Here is an 18,575-nt window from a genome sequence, read left to right as displayed (position 1 = left end):
TGTAAGCCCAGCTCCAGAGTGCATAGAACTTTTACCAAAATATGCGCGAAAATAATCTCATTTGTGGCCAAAGTGCCTCAAAAATTGTCATTTTAGAAAAAAATCTTTCTTCAAGTTAAATCCAATCCTTCTTTATCATTGGAAAATTTAAAATATGATTTAGATGATAAAAAAAATAATGTTTCCTGTGAATAATAATAGAAAAAATTTAAACCAGATAAGCAGATGTTAAAAAAAATAATGTGTTGTAATGAAATGTTAAATTTATGTAAGAAATCTCAATAGATTTTTTAAAATACATAATCGCTTCTTGAAGATGATTTAGAAGTTTCGATATAGTTTAACCCTCTACAACCCAACCCCGCCTCTAGACGGGCTTCGATTTGAAAAATCGTCAAAAATCCATTTTTCAACCAATTTTTGATCTTTAAAAAGCACTGGAAAGAAGAACTCTTAAAATTTTAGAAAATTTCAGGGTTGGAAGTTTAACTTGTTTTATGTGACTTTGCCAATGTTTTTAAAAATGTCTTTTTTTAGGGGTCAACTTAGGCTGTGTTTTTCACTAACATTTTCAATATTTTCAGTAAAAAGAAGTATGCAGTAATTTTTGTAGTGTCCCAGACTATGCCTCTACGCATTTTTTTTGCAATTTAAATGATGATGGTGCGATTCTATAGCAGAAAATGTGGAAAAAATGCAAAAAAATGAAAAAGTGACTGTAAAAACATGAAAAAATTAGACAGGCGAAATGTAATTATATTAGGTGGTAGAGTAGGCCAAATACTACCAAAAACAAACATAAACTAAAAAAGATAAATGCAAATTAAAATACTAAAAATGAAACATGAAAAACATAAAACAAGAGAAGTAAAGTTTTTCGTAGAACAAAAGTTGCTCAAAATGACCTCCTAAACACGGGAAAAATAAATATTTTCGAAAAAAAAATTTGGGCAGTAGAGGGTTAATAAGACTCCACTCTAAAAGACCACCACCTTTTGAGAGACAAATTCTTTAAAAATTTTGAAATTTTTTTTTTGAAAAAGACCAATAAACTATTGTCTTTTATATGTTTATAGGACGTAAACAAAAAAAAAAAAAAAAAACTCTAGAATTTAGCTTGGGATGTCTACTTAAGTGGCCACCCTGTAACCTTGACATCGCTCCGAGGCTCAGAGTAGAGAGGTAGATGCTAAGGTTTCACCGTAACAACATCGTCATGATGATCATCACCATTATTCATCAAACAAATTAGCAGCAGTCAACGATCAACAAACAACGACTCGACACAGCCTACTTTACCTCTATGTACATACCACCTACCTACCTACTACGACTAATAATACTCTCACTCTTCAACTCTCGCGCTGCACTAGTGGCCAGAGCTTTGCATGACCTACTTTGATGACCGACCGACCGACGAGAGAGCATACAACACACGTGTGCAGCCTCGAACACAAATTAGAAGGAAAACCTCGCCATGAAACATAATATGGCGACTTGATTTCCCATATTTTGATTTTCCCACCACACACTGAGCTGAAACGCAAATGTCGAGGGGAGACCCCAACTGTTGGTGGTGTCGATTTCCGTTCTGTCCACCAACAACAACAACAACAACAAAACTCAACGCAACTCCCAACAAAGGAAGGAGCGAAACAGAAACTGCTCACGCTAGAGAGAGGAGCTACTGGTATTACACCACAGGCAGCAACAAGACTACGCACACACAACCGTAACAAAAGGGGGAAGGCAATCGACAATACACACACCACCCTAGCTTGCGTCGTCGTCATTGTCTGAAACAGCTGATCGCCAAGTTGCGTTCGAAGTCGTCGTCGTCATCGCTGTGCCGAGTCATGTCGGCGGAGTGACGATTGAGGAAGCATAGAGGCAGCCAGCAGATGTTAGAGAACTGGTAGGCTGCTGCAAGCGTGTGTTGCGAGGTCAGATCGCATTATTTACCTACCATAAAAACATGAAGGAGTAGGCGACGTGATCCAAGTGATCCACGCACAGAGGCGAGATTCGTACACAGCAGCGGAGCGAAGCGAAGCAGGCCACGACGGGAAAATGATGGCACTGATACATAGGAGGAGGGTTCTGATGTGAGAAGCAGGGCCGAAAGCCAAGTTCGGAGGAAAACAGGTTTAACGTGATGGCGATGCGGATGATGATGATGTTCTATTGCTAGGTCGAAGTGGGCCTTTGATGGGTCAAGCGATTTGACTTGGTTTTTGTATCCAGGAAAGGAAGTTCAATTGGTGAGGCAAGATTTGGAAGATTGGAATGATTGATGCTCCACTTTTTTAAGAGGGTAAGGGAAATTCTTTACGGTATCCTCAAGAAAGCTTTGTTTTGAGTAAGACGCTTTTTGGAATGGAAATGAGCCATTCTTTCCATCTCTTATTGGTTGAGTTCTATAATTCTCAGGCAATTTTAGCGTGGCTATGTAGATTCAATATAAAATTTTGCTTACCAATCCAAAGGACGTGGGATCAAACTCCGCTAGGAGCTCATGTATTTCAGAATTTAATGAGTCCAGAACTTTTTCGTTGGGAGCTGATGGGAATCAAACCCAAGACCATTTTGCTCACAAAGCGAACCCACCTGGCTGAAGAACGCGTTGAAATCTATTTTGGTTGAGTAAAATCTGAATTTATGGCAAATTCTTTTAACAAAGCGGTAGTCAACACCTGGAAGCACTGTCAAGCAGACGTGCATCCGCTCTAACTCCTCTTTTAGAAGAACTTGTTTGGCATTTGGCATAGATAATTCCCAGCATGTTGTGCCAGTGTTTAGAGTACAATAATTACGCTAATCTTAAAGGCTCCCGAAGACCCTGAGAGGCTATATTATAACGAAGTTGACTTTATAGCTGTCGGCCACCATTGCTAGTACCAATAACTAATGTCTTCCTTTTTATCTACAAGGACTTCGCCGCCCTGGGCTCCTAAGTGTATGAAAGTATGGCACGGACCGACTGCGCCGAATACCCATATTTACACAAAGAATTTTAGAGCGCCCGCCGCGGGATTCGAACCGGCGACCTCTGGATTGGAGTCCAGTGCGCGGTCCGATTGATCCACACGGGCGGGACCATATTATAATATTATAAACCAAGTGAGATATAGGGTAAGAACCGTTAAGTGCACTCAAAGAGCTTTTAAGGCGTTCTTCTTGAGAGCTTATGAGAACAGTCACATGAAAATATACCTGAAGTCGGTTTTTCCAATGAACCAATGTTTTCTACACATTATTCATGCTAAAAAGAAGACATTTTTAACTGGCAACAAGCATAACATTACCTTAAACGTAAATGCCAACCAGAACAAGCTGAGTGCCGTTAAGAAGAGCTCTTAGTGCCGATGCATGTCTGCTGTCAAGACATCCGACTGAGCTTTTAAGATTTTTATTCGAGAGCGAGATTTCTAGAGATTTTATTCATTATAGGTACCTGAAGTTCGATTCCGTGTTTACAAAGTGCACATTTTGTTGGGAAGTTCAAAGCATCATGACAATATTTTAAAACATTTTGCTATTTTAAAGTTAAACAATTGACTGATCACTTTGCATTCGCAACAAAAATAATCTTTTTTAAACCTTTTTATGAGATTTTTTTAACAAAGAACTTTGCTTTATTCCTCTATTATTATTATCTAACAATGTTCTTTGTCGAACTGGTTATGTCTGGTTCATAATCATCCGCACCTATTTTTATTTAAAAAAAAACTTTATTTTTATTTCAAAAAACCTAAATTTTAAAAACGATTTGATTTCAAAATTCTGAATTTTGCCTAAAATCTATGATTTTGTATAATATGTTTTTTCCTAAACTGCACTCGTTCAACGATCTTTGGTATCGACCTATATTTCAATGATTCAAGGGGTTACAAACATATAGAAAATCTTCATATTACAGAAATGTCATTAAATCCTCTAAAAAGATGATGTTCGACCACTCCTGGAAGTTTCATGAAGTTATTTCATAATCAAACTGAATAAGAGAAGATTTGAGCTTGAAATTTTGCCATGCGCAAAGTGAACTGTCAAACTTACTCAAGGACGTATTAGACTATGACAAACAAACAAACTTTTTGACAGTGTGGCAGTTTGCCTGCATTTGTTTGCAGAAATGTCAGCCTGCATACATTTGGCTTTGTTTGCGAGTTTGGAAAACTGTCAAACACAAAAAAAGTTTGTTTGCCAACCCAAGTAACCGCGAAGCACTAAATAGCAGCATTAAATCAGCATTATATTGGCATTTAATACCAGCAAATAATGCTTCAAAACATTTAATCAGCACTTTTCCCTTGAGAAATATTTCAAGTGGCGCACAGTGATGCCGATTTAATGCTTCGCCGAAAGCTCGAACAAAAACAAACTGCTTTATCGACGTCAAGGCTGGGGGAAAAAAAGAACAGCTGCTCCACTCACACACTTGGTGCCTCCTTTGTTTTTTTTCTCCTGTTGCGTTTCATGTGTGAGTGTGACACTTTGATGTTATTCTTACATTTTTCTCGTCGATCTCCAGGATGCGCGCCAGCCAACTGATGTATTCGGAATTGAGTGTTTGTTTTGAAAGTTTTAATCGATGTGGTTGATGCATCGAACATTAATTAAGACTTTCTTTCTGCTGTTTGGAGTTTCCGTTGTGATTTCGTTGGACGGAAATTATCGATTATCACTCAGCAAATTGCGACCAGCCAGTCAAGTGCAGTACAATTAATTACGGGTTAAAAGTGACAAGCACTGGCTAACGGCTAACGGGAACTGCTTTTCCGAGGAGTGCTTGGTCCACGGTTGGCAAAATTTCACAAAGTGTATCAGACTTCCGGAAAGCAGCTTTTTGCTTGTGAGAAAAGTCATTCAATTTACCAGAGAACATTTCCAGAGTTTTTTTTGAAAAGGACCAATAAACCATTGTCTTTCATATGTTTATAGGACCTAATCAAAAAAAACTCTGGATTTGATAATGTCCTTTGTGCTATGGGAATATGTTTTGAAATTAATTACAGGCTGCGTTTTTGTACAAAAAAAAAAAACAAAAAAAACACTTCAATCAGCGGGAATTGAACCCAGTTCACGCAAAAATGAAACTGATGCACACTGGGAGAACTGCGCCTTAGCCCGCACGCTTACTAGAACGGTATGACGGGAGAAGGATTAAAGTCAATAAGAGCGTGCCTGGTTGAAATGTTTCCCGTATCGATGGGTTATTTTTTTGATAAACATCAAATGCTTTGAAGCACATTTTCAAGGTCGTAAATGGTGATTTAATGCCAGTTGTAATGCTGCAAAGTTTTGGTACTTTGAAGCATTCGAGCATTTGAAGCATTTGAAACATTCCAGTGCTGATTTAGTACTGAATTAATACTTCAATTTAGTGCTTGTGGTTACTTGGGAATACCTCCTTGAGCATTTTTCTCGAAACACCGAGTTGATTTACGGGTGCCACGATATCTCAAGATGAGATGGATCAATTTGTCTGAAATTTGGATGAAGACTCTCAAGACATATCTAGAGTTTTTTGTTAAGGTCCTATAAACATATGAAACACAATAGCTTATAGGACCTTTTCAAAAAAAACTCTAGATATTTAAAATAATTTCGTGTGCATGACAAAGCCCGATTTTTGAATTTTGCTTTAAAAAAAAAACTGAAGATTTTTTATATGAACATAACAAATAAAATTTTTTAGAATGAAAATTTTAAAAATCGGCCTTCGTAATGCACACAGAACCGGTTTAACGAGTCTTCACCAAATTTTGAGCCGATTTGGTCAAACCAGTGTTAAGATATCGTGGCACCCGTTTTTGAAACTGCTAATTTCAAATAGCTTGTCAAATAGCTATAACTTGGCAATGATACAACCAAATGTCTTCATATTTTTTCTGTTAACAGTTGAACATGTAAATTTGAAAAAAAGTTTAAGTTTGCTGCTTAATTTTGTGCAGATTTTTTTTGAATGAATTACAAAGCACTTTAAAGTGATAATCAATTTTCCTTGAAAATAACGAACGGCTTCATCTTAAAATGGAGAAATAACAATTTATTTGAAAATCGACTATTCATGCATTTTTGTTTTCAATGCAAGTCTCTTGATTTTTGTTTCCTGATTACCTGGATTTTTTTTTATTAGCTGCGTATTTTGTCAGAGCGATTTACTGCCTCTGATGGCATAAATGTCCCATATGCATTTTCATCGCTTTTGAGCTATTGATGCAGTTTGGTTCGAAATCGTGTGCTCTTTCAAAAGAGCCTATAACATCCAGTACTTTGTACCAGAAATCAGGAGGAAATCTATTTTTTCCGCGAAAACTTAACACGTAGCCTTATGTATGGGACAAACTTTAAATGCGTTTTTCTCAGCTTGCTGTTTTTGCATATGAGACATTTATGCTAACACGGGCAGTTTAGCACTTTTTAATAAATATTTTAGAAACATATTCTAGAATTCATTGTTATTTTATTGACTATGAAAGCTAAACAAATATTATCGAGTAAAGGGACGCATAGACGCCCTTGTTTCCATCACGAGGAAACGAGTTATTTGCAAAAAAAAAAAAAAAAACAAAAATACGCGGCAAATGAAAATTTTAAAAGTGTTTTTAAAAGTACCTATAACTATTTTCTGATAAGTCTCAAAACCTGCAATTTTGCCGAAAACAACAAATCGAAAAAGAATTCAGACAGTGCTTCGATGTCGATTTGTCTAATCTCTAATCTCATCTAACACAAACGTAGACAGCTTTATTGAAGCATGCTGGAAAGTCCAAGGGCTAGGTTACTTTTCTTATCGAAATTAATAATTGCAGAAAACGTATTACACTAAAATAAAGCGACCAGCCCTACTGCGTTGTGTTTACCACTAAGAGTATTCTGAGAACGGAACACATTTCACAAAGTCTACAGAGGAGGAAGGATGCGTGGACATACCGTAAAATACAGTGTTTCGATATCGTTTTTTGAACTGATCAAAATGCAATGGTTTCTTTTTTCGTAAAAAAAAAGCTCCAAAATGTCAATAAAAATAAAATTTCATAAATTTTGTTTTTGTGTGAGGCTAAAAATTGTAATCTGATGTCAAATTAGCTACTCGTCTTTAATTATCGCAATCTTAATCACGTCTAAAACCGTCCCAGCTTACAGAACGAATCGTCCCGACTAATTTGCTAATACTGCTCACCTTAATTAGGTGACCAATACCTGACCAATGTGTCTCGCCGTCACCGTCGTCGACGCACTGCCAACTTTCCGGACGACGAGATCGTGTCGCAAAAAAAAAATGACGACGACAACAACGACAACCACAATGAAGACGTTCCAACTGTTCCTATGTATTTCGCCCAACCAAAGAGAAACACAACACAACAGGTTCTACCGTACACTGCGCTCTGGGAAGCATGTTTTATATAAAGCGAGAGCGAGATTCACAAAGTGGAAACTTAGTGTACATAACGTGCTCTGACGGGCGCGATGAACAACGAAACGACGAGAATCACACACACTCACAGAAAAAATCGCAGCAAAACGACGAAGCAATCCCCTGGAGGTCGTCGAAACACATCAGACGACGAAGACCAAGTCTTAACCCTCGCTTCACAGTCGCACACGCACTCTACCCTCATATTTCCTTCCTTTGATTCCTTTCGTCCTGCCTGTCTTGTTGTTGTTTTTATTGCTATTGATGGTGTTGTCGGTGTATGTGCCACACCTCCGGGGCCCTTCGCGGCTGTACCCTCGCCAGACTGCGCCAGCCAGGATTTCTTCTTTTTTTCTGTTGCTGCTCCTCTTGATATAATTGCCACGAGACGTAGTTTCAGTCTTTTTGGTGATGTTGTACACAGTTAAAAGTTTTCACGATGATTTTTTACGAATTTGTTCTATGGCCAGGCCTACTGTGTAAAGTTGACCGCAGCGATGATTCGTTTAATAGAATCATCGCTGCGATAAACTTGACACAGTAGGCTTGGCCACGTAAACGTTTCAACTGTTGCATTGGAACACCACAATTGTTTTTCGTAACGTCATTTTACACTTTCCAACTTTTTTTGAGTACTTCTCATTGCCATATGTGTCCCTCCTCTCTCTGGCCAACGGAGGAAGGACTGGAATGAAAACGATACACACCGGGAACGAATGTAAATAAAGGTTATTGTCCAGTTCAATAACACCGTGCAGCATACACACACACTTCATAATACGCAGTTGATGGTGGTCAGAAGGAACCCCAGCACAGGAACATGAAGAGGAACGATTTAATTCACCGTCCGAGGCAGCATAAATTTATACGTGTGGGTATTCATATGAATGAATGTAAAGGCATAAAACACAACGTTCTCGACACAGGGGTCATAACCCGGGGGAACCTAATTAAACTTTCATTCAACACTGTCTATCCAGCTATCGATTTGATCCAACTTCGAGGTAACGTTTTAGCAACTCTAACAACCCAAAAAAAGCGAAGAATAGATTCTACCTAATTATCACACTCGATTCCCGATTCTACACACCAAGAAGATCACTAACCTCTGCCTCTCCTTCTGTTTGGTTCTCTTCCGCGGCGGAGGAGAACCGGATCTTGACAACCGAACCGAACCGAAGCTAACGTAACCAAAGACTGGAAGAGTTGAGTCCGATCCAGCAAACTCAAAGCACGACGGTGACGATCGACCTCTCCACCTCACGATGCTGGTGTTGGTAGTAGAATGAACACAACGAGCAGCAGAACATCACAGAGGGAAATCGAATTGAGACTGAGACGGGTGTGTGTGAGTGAGTGTGGGTTAGGTGGATAGGTAACCGTTGAAGGGATTGACTTTGGACGAGGGTGGAAATATGAAGCGAAGAGTCTGACACGGTGTAAGTTATAATAGCAAAATCTTAGATCTAGAAATGCTTCCAAAATAACAACAATTATTCCAAGTCGAAGAACAAACCAAGCACTAATGTCGACCCAAACTCGACAAACAAAATACTAGACTTTGCCAACGTTTGCCAGTTATTATTGATCATAAAATTTATTCTATACTGTACCGTAGACTTAGGTATGTCGAGGTATACAACTGAAATACTGTTTGAATGTTTGTTAGACCCAAGCTAATTAGCGCAGCTAATCTTTCAAATACGTCCTGGAGAATGCTGGATCGATCACTCCCAACTTTTTTTTTAAGTAACCAGACCTACTGCGGGAAGTTAACCGAAATGTTGATTCTTTGAAATGGATTGAGTTTGAGCATGAATATTATAGCAACAATACAGTTCTGAATTTTAAATGAAATTTAGAAATTAAAAAATACAGAAAACAAGAAAGGTGTAAAATTAAAAAAAAATACTCCAAATTTCAAGATTTATTTTTTTAATCTAATCTAATCAAACACAAACGCAGCCATTCCGATGAAAGCATGCTGGAAAGTAGGGTTAGATTACGCCCAAAGCACTTTTCTTAATAGTATTACAAAAATTAAAGCGGCCAGCCCTACTGCGTTGTGTTTACCGCAGAGAGAATTCTAAGAGCGGAACACATTTCTCAGAAACTGCAAGGAAGGAAGGATGCGTGGACATTAGGGTGTAATATCAAAATCGATTTTCCAGCACAGCATTAATTTAGTTCCTTTTAGGGTCCTAAACAACTCCCCAAAGTTTGGGAACGATTGGTTTAGTCCTCACTTTGCGCAAAGCGATTCAATTTTCCATACAAATTTGTATGGGAAAAATCATTTTTTTGAATTTTGATATTTGAAAAATCCAAGTTTCACGCTATACTAAAACCGAATTCATATTAGGATGCTCTGGAATGTGCTCTACAACAGCGTGTTCAAAACTCGTCTAAAACGTGTTTTTTGATCGAAAATCACGTTTTAGACGAGTTTTGAGGACGCTGTATCTTCTTTCAGGAGCAAGTTAGCACCATACTCTCTTCGGGAAAGTTGTAGAGCACATTCCAGAGCATCCGAATATGAATCCGGTTTTGATATAGCGTGAAAGTTGATTTTTTAAATATCATAAATTCAAAAAAATGATTTTTCCCATACAAATTAGTATGGAAAATTGAATCGCTTTGCGCAAAGTGGGGACTTAACCAATCGTTACCAAACTTTGGGGAGTTGTAAAGGACCCTATAAGGAACCAAAAAGTTGCTGTGCTGGCTAAATTTGGACAACTTTATTTTTTTCCATACAACCATATTACACCCTAGTGGACATACCGTACCAAACGCTCCTCAAAAACTAAAAAAAATAAATAAAAAAAATTTAAAAGCAAGCTATTTGAAAAAAAAAACAGTTCGCTTTAATTCCTTCGAAGTCCTCGCCAAAATTTCACTCAGGAGAGTCGAATTACGAAATGTTATTTTTGTCAACCTAGTCTGCTCAAGTTATCGGATTTTTTGTAATCTAAGATTGCGAGAAAAAATGGCGTCATTTCAGTTTAACTTAATATGGATTTTTAAATTTTTTAAGATCATATTTAAAAAATAATAATTTTAGAATTTAGGTTTTTACAGAACATTAGAATTTTCTTTATAAATAAATGTTTTGAATATTTCAATATATTTTTTTTTAATTTCATATTTTAATGAAGTTTAATTAAATGAAAAAAACTTAAACAACAACAACTCTAAAGTGACTTACATTTTTAGATCCATCATGGAGGCCATAGTGGCGGAGATGAAATATTGAGAAAATTTATTTATTTAATATAACAGGCAATCAACTACTCCAATTTTACTAAAATGCAGTCGCAGAACCGAAAATTGGTGTGAAAAGAAAATAAAGAAAATCAAAATGCATTTTAAAACACTTTAGTTTATTCAAGACGAAGACACCAAATCGATCTGAAAATGCTTTTCATGATAAAGATTTAAAATAAAACTTACAAAGCATTTTAGTATGACCCCCCGCCCCCCTTGATTTGTATGGCGACTTGTAAGGAAGAAGAATGAATCATAAAAACGTTACTTAATCCACCTTTAGGTGGTTGGTGCCTTCCTCTCATTTATAGAGTGATTCCAACCCCCCTAAAGTGTCCACATGGTTTATGGATCTCCCCTAACGTGATCGCAGCACCTAAGACTACCTACAGACTTTTTGTCAAGATTATACAGACACCGCCTTTCAGGAAAATGGCATCCCTCTACAAGGCTTTTTTCGTGGCGATCAGACGGGACCATTTGAGGTTATGTAAATTCAGACCATTTTTTAAACTGCTTGTAATTTTAGATAGGTAAGTCAGATCTTAAAAATTCTTAATCCACAAGAAAGGTCTTTTCATATGCTTTCTAAAAATATATAACATGTGAGGGTTTCATGAAAAAACCACCCTTTTTACCATAATTTTAATTTAATATGAAACAGTTTTTTTAACATAACTTTTTAAATACACGAGAAAACTGCATGAATTTAAATAGCAACTTAGGGGACGTTAAGACGGATCGATTAAAACCATTCCGGCCAAAATCGGTTGAGCCTGTGACAAGATATTCCAGTGACATTGATTTGGTACACATGTCTACATACAGCCAAACACACAGACATTTGCTCAGCTGGTGATTCTGAGTCGATATGTACAAATGAAGGTAGGTCTAGGAGGTCTAACTAAAAAGTTCGTTTTTCGAGTGATTTTATAGCCTTTCCTCAGTAAAGTGAGGAAGGCAAAAATTGCTCCTTTAGGCATACCAAACGTGTATGCAAAGTTTTAGCCCAATAAAAAACACGAATATTCATTAGGGTGACACTTAAAAAAAATCGACATCAGGGATACCTTCTGACTCAACTCCTTAAGCTAAAATAAGTAACTGTGCCAATTTTATGCCAAATCGGTTAAGGCATATGGCTCGCTATAGATCGTAAAAACTGGTGAAAATAAATCTTTCCAATGTCTTCTTTAAATCGCTAGTTATACTCGTCTGGATTAACTCGGATCGTTTTGCGGTCTTCGACAAAGTAGTTTGTCATAAATGTTTAACATAAGAATCTCACACCTGACAATGATCCGACACATTTAAAGCCACCTTTCGAAATGGAATTTCGAAATTTTTGCTTTTCCTCATACAAACTTCACCGATCAATAGCAACCCTTAAACCTTAACCAATTTGGCTCAAAATTGGTACAGTTATTATTTTTACACGAATCAGGCCAGGGTGTATCTCTTAACCCTCTACAACCCAACCCCGCCTCTAGAAGGACTTCGATCTAAAAAATCGCTAAAAATCAGTTTTTCAATAAATTTTTGATCTTTAAAAAGTATTATAAAGAAGAATTTTTAGAAAATTTTAGAGTTGTAAGTTTGACTTGTTTTATGTGACTTTGCCAATGTTTTAAAAAATGACATTTTTTAGGGGTCAACTTTGGCTGTGTTTTTAACCAACATTTTCTATACGCAATAATTTTTGTAGTGTCCCAGACTATGCCTCTACGTATTTTTTACAATTTAAATGATAATGGTGTCATTCTAGAGCAAAAAATGTGAAAAAAATCGAAAAGTTGAAAAAGTGACTGTAAAAACACGTAATGATGTAATGATGGTGTTGTACCACCCTGGACTAGCAACTCAGCAACCTAGCGAAACCAATCGAAGCAAACATCGTTCGCTAGCTTCACACTTTTCACCATTCAGTCGTTGGCAACCAAACAGTCAAGCAGCAAATAAAGTTTTGTCTCCACATTTGGTACAACGCTGTTTCCTTCCGGTTCACATCCGGACGTAACAGATGGTTATGGTGGTAAAATAGGTCAAAAACTTCCAAAACCAAAGATATACTAAACAAGATAATTGCAAATTAAAATACTATAAATATAACAAGAAAAACATAAAACAAGAGAAATAAAGTTTTTCGTTGCTCAAAATGACGGAAAAAAAATCAATTTTGAGAAATTCTTAAATTTCAAAATCTCAGCTTCAATTTTTAACGTAAAAAAATGAAAATATTGCGAAATTTTCGATGTTCCGGGTGGGATTATTTGGAAGTAAATGTCGGTCCCAGTCTAAATTAGAGGTTAGGTCGCCAGGTGTTTTTTGGCCATTTCGAAATGGTTCGTTGAAAGCAGCACAAGGGCTATCACCACCTAATAATATCCGGGACTAAGATAAGCTGTAACAGCTTATTTAGAAGTCTGTTACAAATTATAATTTTCCATAAGCCGACTCGGTCCTAACCAGGTCTCAGTACCGAAAAGGACCTAATAAAAATAATTTGTATAAAAAAAAAAATTAATTTTCCATAATTTTGCTGCCGGCTAGCGGTTATTAGATTGGAAGCACACGCGTATCTCTTAGAATTGTTATAATTTTTGTAAAGCAGCATTGACAAACGTATTCATAGATTTCTTATAACCAGCTCACGAAAGAATCGATGCCACATTTCGCAAATCTTCCAAAGATTTCAAAATTTCACGCAATTCACCAGTCACCGTACAATGACTTTATATTGGAAAAATCAACCTCCATCTCGACACAGCTCTTTCCTTGTTCCAGAGCAGGGTGCACTCTTCTTCCGATATCGAAGGTGGTGGTGGTGGTGGTGACGTCAGGAAACTTACACAAACCACGAGGGCCTGCTTGCCGTCACCAACAGGAGAGCGAAGAAGTGGGTGCCCGTCAATATTCTTTGCCTTCCCATAATAATCCGTTTGATTATGCTACGCTGCTGCTGCTGCTGCCATTTCGATGAGAGTGAAATCCGTTCATGTTTTTCTAGCAGCAGCAATTTACGGTCTGGTACACTTTATGCTGCTGCTGCTGGCTGGCTGGCTGGGAGGTAGGTTCTCTACATTGACACCCCTCTTTTCAACGTTTCTCTCTTTCTCGAGTTCTTCGAGCTGCTGCGTTGAGCCAGTGTGTATTTACTTTCCGAAAATAGGGGAGAGCTGGTTCTACGGGCACCATCGACCGTAATCGAACAACTCGATCGACGAGAGCTCTCAAGTCGAGGTCAAATGCCCTTCCTGCCGTTCGGTTGGTTCTTTCTTTTTTCGATATGCTTCTGTGGCTTCGGAGCAGCAGCGGCCTTCGTCGTTCGTGGCTTTGATGTGGGCTGAAGAGGGCAGCATAATTAACATATGGGTAGCTCGTCGGCACACAGGGGCGTCGTGCAGGGCTTTTCAGATCAACGCGTTGACCAGTCTATACTTGGGGGGAACCATGAACCACTTCTACATATTCAGCCTTGACGGCCTCTTTCTCTCTCTCTCGCGCGCGCACTCTATGCGTGGGGGCAACATAAGCGATGTTGAACTCACGGCTAGATGTAATGTTCCAAATCTAGCACTAGGGTAGGGTTCAACGGGGTAAAATGAACCGTTCAGTTTCCCCCTTTAAAATTTGAGGAAATCGACAAGTGACACCACGCAGTGTCAGACGTCGGGTTAGTGACCCCTCTTCCAGCGATTCACATGTGTATGTGTGTGTGTGTGTGTTCTCTGAAAGGATACGGATTTTCGACAGTCGCAATATTAGGATGGTCCATTCAGTATTTCTGTCTATTTCTATGCACTTTTATTTTCATCATAAATAAAAAGCATGCCATTATTCCTAGTCGGTATACTCGCTGTATGTTGAGCCCTTATGAATTGTCGTCACAGGGACACGATACGAGCGCAACGAAAAAGGATGATTGCGAGGGTTGCTTTGCTCATCCATATCATTCTCTGTGGTGCAAATTCACTCGATCAGTTCGCAAGCTACGACTCAAAATACGGATTTTTATACTACGTGCATGTGTATTGCATGTACGAGTAGGTGCGTACATACGCAAAAGTATGCATACGTTTGTGTCTTAGGAATACATGAACTGTTTGTTTTAGATTATGTTTAGATTTTTAAAATTATTAGACCTAATTCTTAGCGGAAGTATAGTTGATTTTATTGTTTTCATTTCTAGATTAAATTTTCAAAACAACCTATCCCTCATGGGTTTTCTATGCAGATAGGGCCTTTTGAAAATTTAATCGAGATTTCAATTCAATTCCTGTTGTTCGTAAAAAAAATAATTTTAAATTAAGTATTTTGAATAACCTAATTGAGTTTTGGAGCTCTTTCAACAAAACAAAAGATTTTTCCAACAATAGATTTAGATAAATCTAATCTAATCTAACCGAACACAAGCGCAGCCAGAAAACATCCTGAAGAACTTGCAGTTAGATTATGCCAGTAATAATGACTGCAGTGCATTTCAGCAACCCCGAAAATGTATTGCAAAAATTAAAGCGGCCAGGCCTACTGCGTTGCATTAATACTCAGAGACAAATTCTGTGAACAGTTCACATTTCGCAGAATCAACAGGGAAGGAAGGATGCGTGGACATACCGTTCCAATCGCTCCGAAGCAGTTAGTTGTGGTGTGTAAGTGTAGAAATGGCAAATAATCTACAAAAGACACAGCAAGATGGTGTCCTGATCGGCAGATCCAAAGTTCTGAAGAAGAGACAGGTCGATTGGATGACGCGAAAGTGCTCTTTTTGCACCGAATATGTCCGAATATGGTTATTGCTGGTTCTAACAAAGTAGGGGAGATGGGGGTAAGACGGCCACCCTAAGGTAAAAACGTATTTAAAATCAAAATAAATCGTTATTTTCAACTCCAACTTTGTACAGATCCTAGCTGGACTTCTTCTTCATAGAAAAGACCTAACTTGGTATCTTTATAATAAATTTTTCTTTACTTTTTATTGATTTAAAAAAATGTGCTTTTTAGATCCTTCTTCCTCTTGCGGGGGTAAGTCGGTCACCGTTTTTTTGTGATGGAGCTATTACACTACCGCAAACAAACCAAAAAAACTCGCAATTTTTCGTGTTCGACAGTTTGCCAAACTCGCAAACTTGTTTGCGGCAAACCCTCAAACAAGGCAAAATATGTGCAGTCTGAAGTTTGTACAAACAAATCCAGGTAAACAAACAAAGCAGGCAAACTGTCAAAAAGTGCGAGTTTGTTTGTTTTTTTTTGCCGTAGTGTAATAGCTCTTTAACTTAGATAACTAAGATAAAAATACATAAAAACTTAATATTTGTATCTGATACTGTTAAAGACATTATCATCATGACTGTGAAATGAAAAGCTTTTAGTAATATGCTGCTATATGTTTTTAAAGCAGTTCATATACAAAGCACTTTTATCAAATGATAAATATTACGTCACACTGGTGATTACGGCAATTTTTTCTTAATTATACAAATTTTGTTAACCAATCACTGTTTTGTTTTGCAAAAAGTGGCTCAAAGTAACTTATTTAGCCTAAGGTACAATATCATTAGATATTTGGGTAACTTTTATCATGTTTAGTAGTAAAACAAGCGCATGGACGTCTTAACCCACCTGGCCGTCTTACCCCCACCTCCCCTAATTACACTAATGTAACCTTAACTGTAGAAAAAGCTTTTCACAAGAACAACAAAACTTTTTGCAAAAAACAGAATGTTGAAAAACGACAGTTTTAAAATTTCCCAGCTGCCCTTCGAACCCTTACAATAGAATTAGCTAAAAGTACTAAAATCCTTCGAAACAGAAGACTTTTTTTTTCAATTTTCAACGTGATTTTCTCATCGGAAAACTGAACGGTACTGGGGTTTATAAGCGCTTCTCTAACACCGACGAGAAGCTCTGTACCTAGAATGCATAAAACGAGCTTCCCTAACACGAATGTAAACAATTTGAAGAAAGAAATCTAGCATTTACAAAACCCATAATTGATTGCAAAGTACATCTTGATGAAGTATGCTAACAAGTACTACGTTATTCATCGCCATTCCGGTTATGTCGCGGCATACCTACTTTTAACACTTTGCACACTCAAGGAGGTTTTAGACTATGACAAAGTCTGATACCTCTTTGAACACTCGGGTAGTCACTTGCACTCTATTTTTGTTCTTCCTCTAAAATCATATATTGCAAAAATCTAGATCTGTTTTACAAAAAATTTTAAGTTTTACAAAAGGTCTAATGTTTAAAAAAAAAAATTCTGTCAAAAAAAACCGCAAGCATTACTTGTGTAAAGTAACTATCCTAAGCTGTGGACTTCCTTTAAACAGCTGATTAATCACAAGTTGGGAACTGAGTTTGCAAGTGTTAAAAAAATCGAATAAATCTATTCAAAGAAAAAAGTTACAAAAAACAACCTTCAAATGGGGGATAGTTAAAGGAAAGAAGGGATGTCATTCCGGAATACTTGGACTGCAGGTCAGTAAAAGCGAGTCAAATTTCGAACGATTTATCCAACTTTATCTGAAATTTTAAACCAAACCCTCGACAATTGCCAATGAAGCACCGGATTCGAGTGGTAGAAATGACAGTACTCCCATAAAGAATGCATTGTAGAAAAAAGCAAAAACTGCTCGAATGGAAATGCTCCATTGTTTAACTACCGTTATCAGGAAATTTGTATGACCCAATCTTACCCCATACCCAAAGTCTTCCCTGAAGACGGTATTATAAAATACAAAGCTTAAGGCTCTGAAAGACATTATTCCCGATCGGCCATCTTTGTTTTATAAAACATTCAAATCTTGATTCAGAATGTATCAATAAAAAAACGGTTTCCTTTGTGTTGTTTGTAGAAGTGTTTTACATATAGTGATTATATTCCATTTCAATTTACTATTTCTGGATCTACCTACGACCTTAAACAAAATTTCAAAATGCTTAGAGCTTCCGAACTAAATGTGAGCTTCCCAAATGCCGACGTGAACTTCAAGTACCTAGAGATGTTAGGATTTTACCTCCACCAGGTTAACCCTTCCTAGCTGTAGCCCGTAGAACAGTGGCCCAGATTAAAAGGATTTAGTTTCTGACAAAGTTGTGTAAATAGTTCGAAACCGACAGGAGTCACCAAAATAAGCATTTAGAACATTCATGAGAATTGTATAGATGAATATCTATTTTCTCCTTGTTGAATGATACAGGTTATCCACGTTTCCACATCCAGTTTCCGCCATTACAGCATGCTGTCCACTTCTCTGATGCTCCTTTCTTTATCGTGAACTTAAGTACTTAGAATGCATAAAACTCGCCACTGAATAAGCGCTTCCCCAACAAAGATGAGAACTTCGAGTTACCTAGAATGTATAACATTTTGAAGGAAAACTAGCGTTTAAGAACTCTCGATCTTTCTAAAACGTTCTGCAGTTCAATGTTACAAGTTTTCAATCCTGGGCCTTCTCGTGTCTCGTAGGTCTATACTATTTGTTCCGGACCCTGATTTTAGTATTTTGGTCGTTTTTGAAATCAGTCCAGATATGGCAATTAAATCGTAAACATGATTTATAATGATTTTGAAAGCTAATTATAGTTAGTTTGTTTACCAAATTTGCATTTGCAAAATCCGACATTGAACATTAACGAGTCTTAATCAAATTTAACCTGCAATTACACTGAGATGATTCAATTTTTCGAGCAAACTTCCGACCACCAGCTTAGGGAGCGTTCTTTTATTACGTAACGCAGTAGGGGGGGAGGGGGGGTCGGAGGCTGTGTTACGCTCCATACAAAATTTTTAAAATTTGTATGGAAATTTTGTTACGAGGGGGGGGGGAGGGGGTCTAAAAGTCCGATTTTTCGCGTTACGTAATAAAAGAACGCTCCCTTA

The 18,575-nt window shown here is 37.5% G+C and overlaps 1 protein-coding gene across 2 annotated transcripts in view; it reads right to left on the bottom strand.

The window, feature by feature from the left end:
- LOC120423760 (E3 ubiquitin-protein ligase TRIP12) overlaps positions 1 to 18,575 on the bottom strand; it is a 52,397-nt gene that overhangs the window by 28,842 nt on the left and 4,980 nt on the right. The gene's annotated exons all lie outside the window — the stretch shown is intronic.

Source organism: Culex pipiens, chromosome 3, assembly GCF_016801865.2.
Source record: "Culex pipiens pallens isolate TS chromosome 3, TS_CPP_V2, whole genome shotgun sequence".
NCBI classification, from domain to species: Eukaryota; Metazoa; Arthropoda; class Insecta; order Diptera; family Culicidae; genus Culex; species Culex pipiens.
This window is presented reverse-complemented; position numbering and strand designations above follow the sequence as displayed.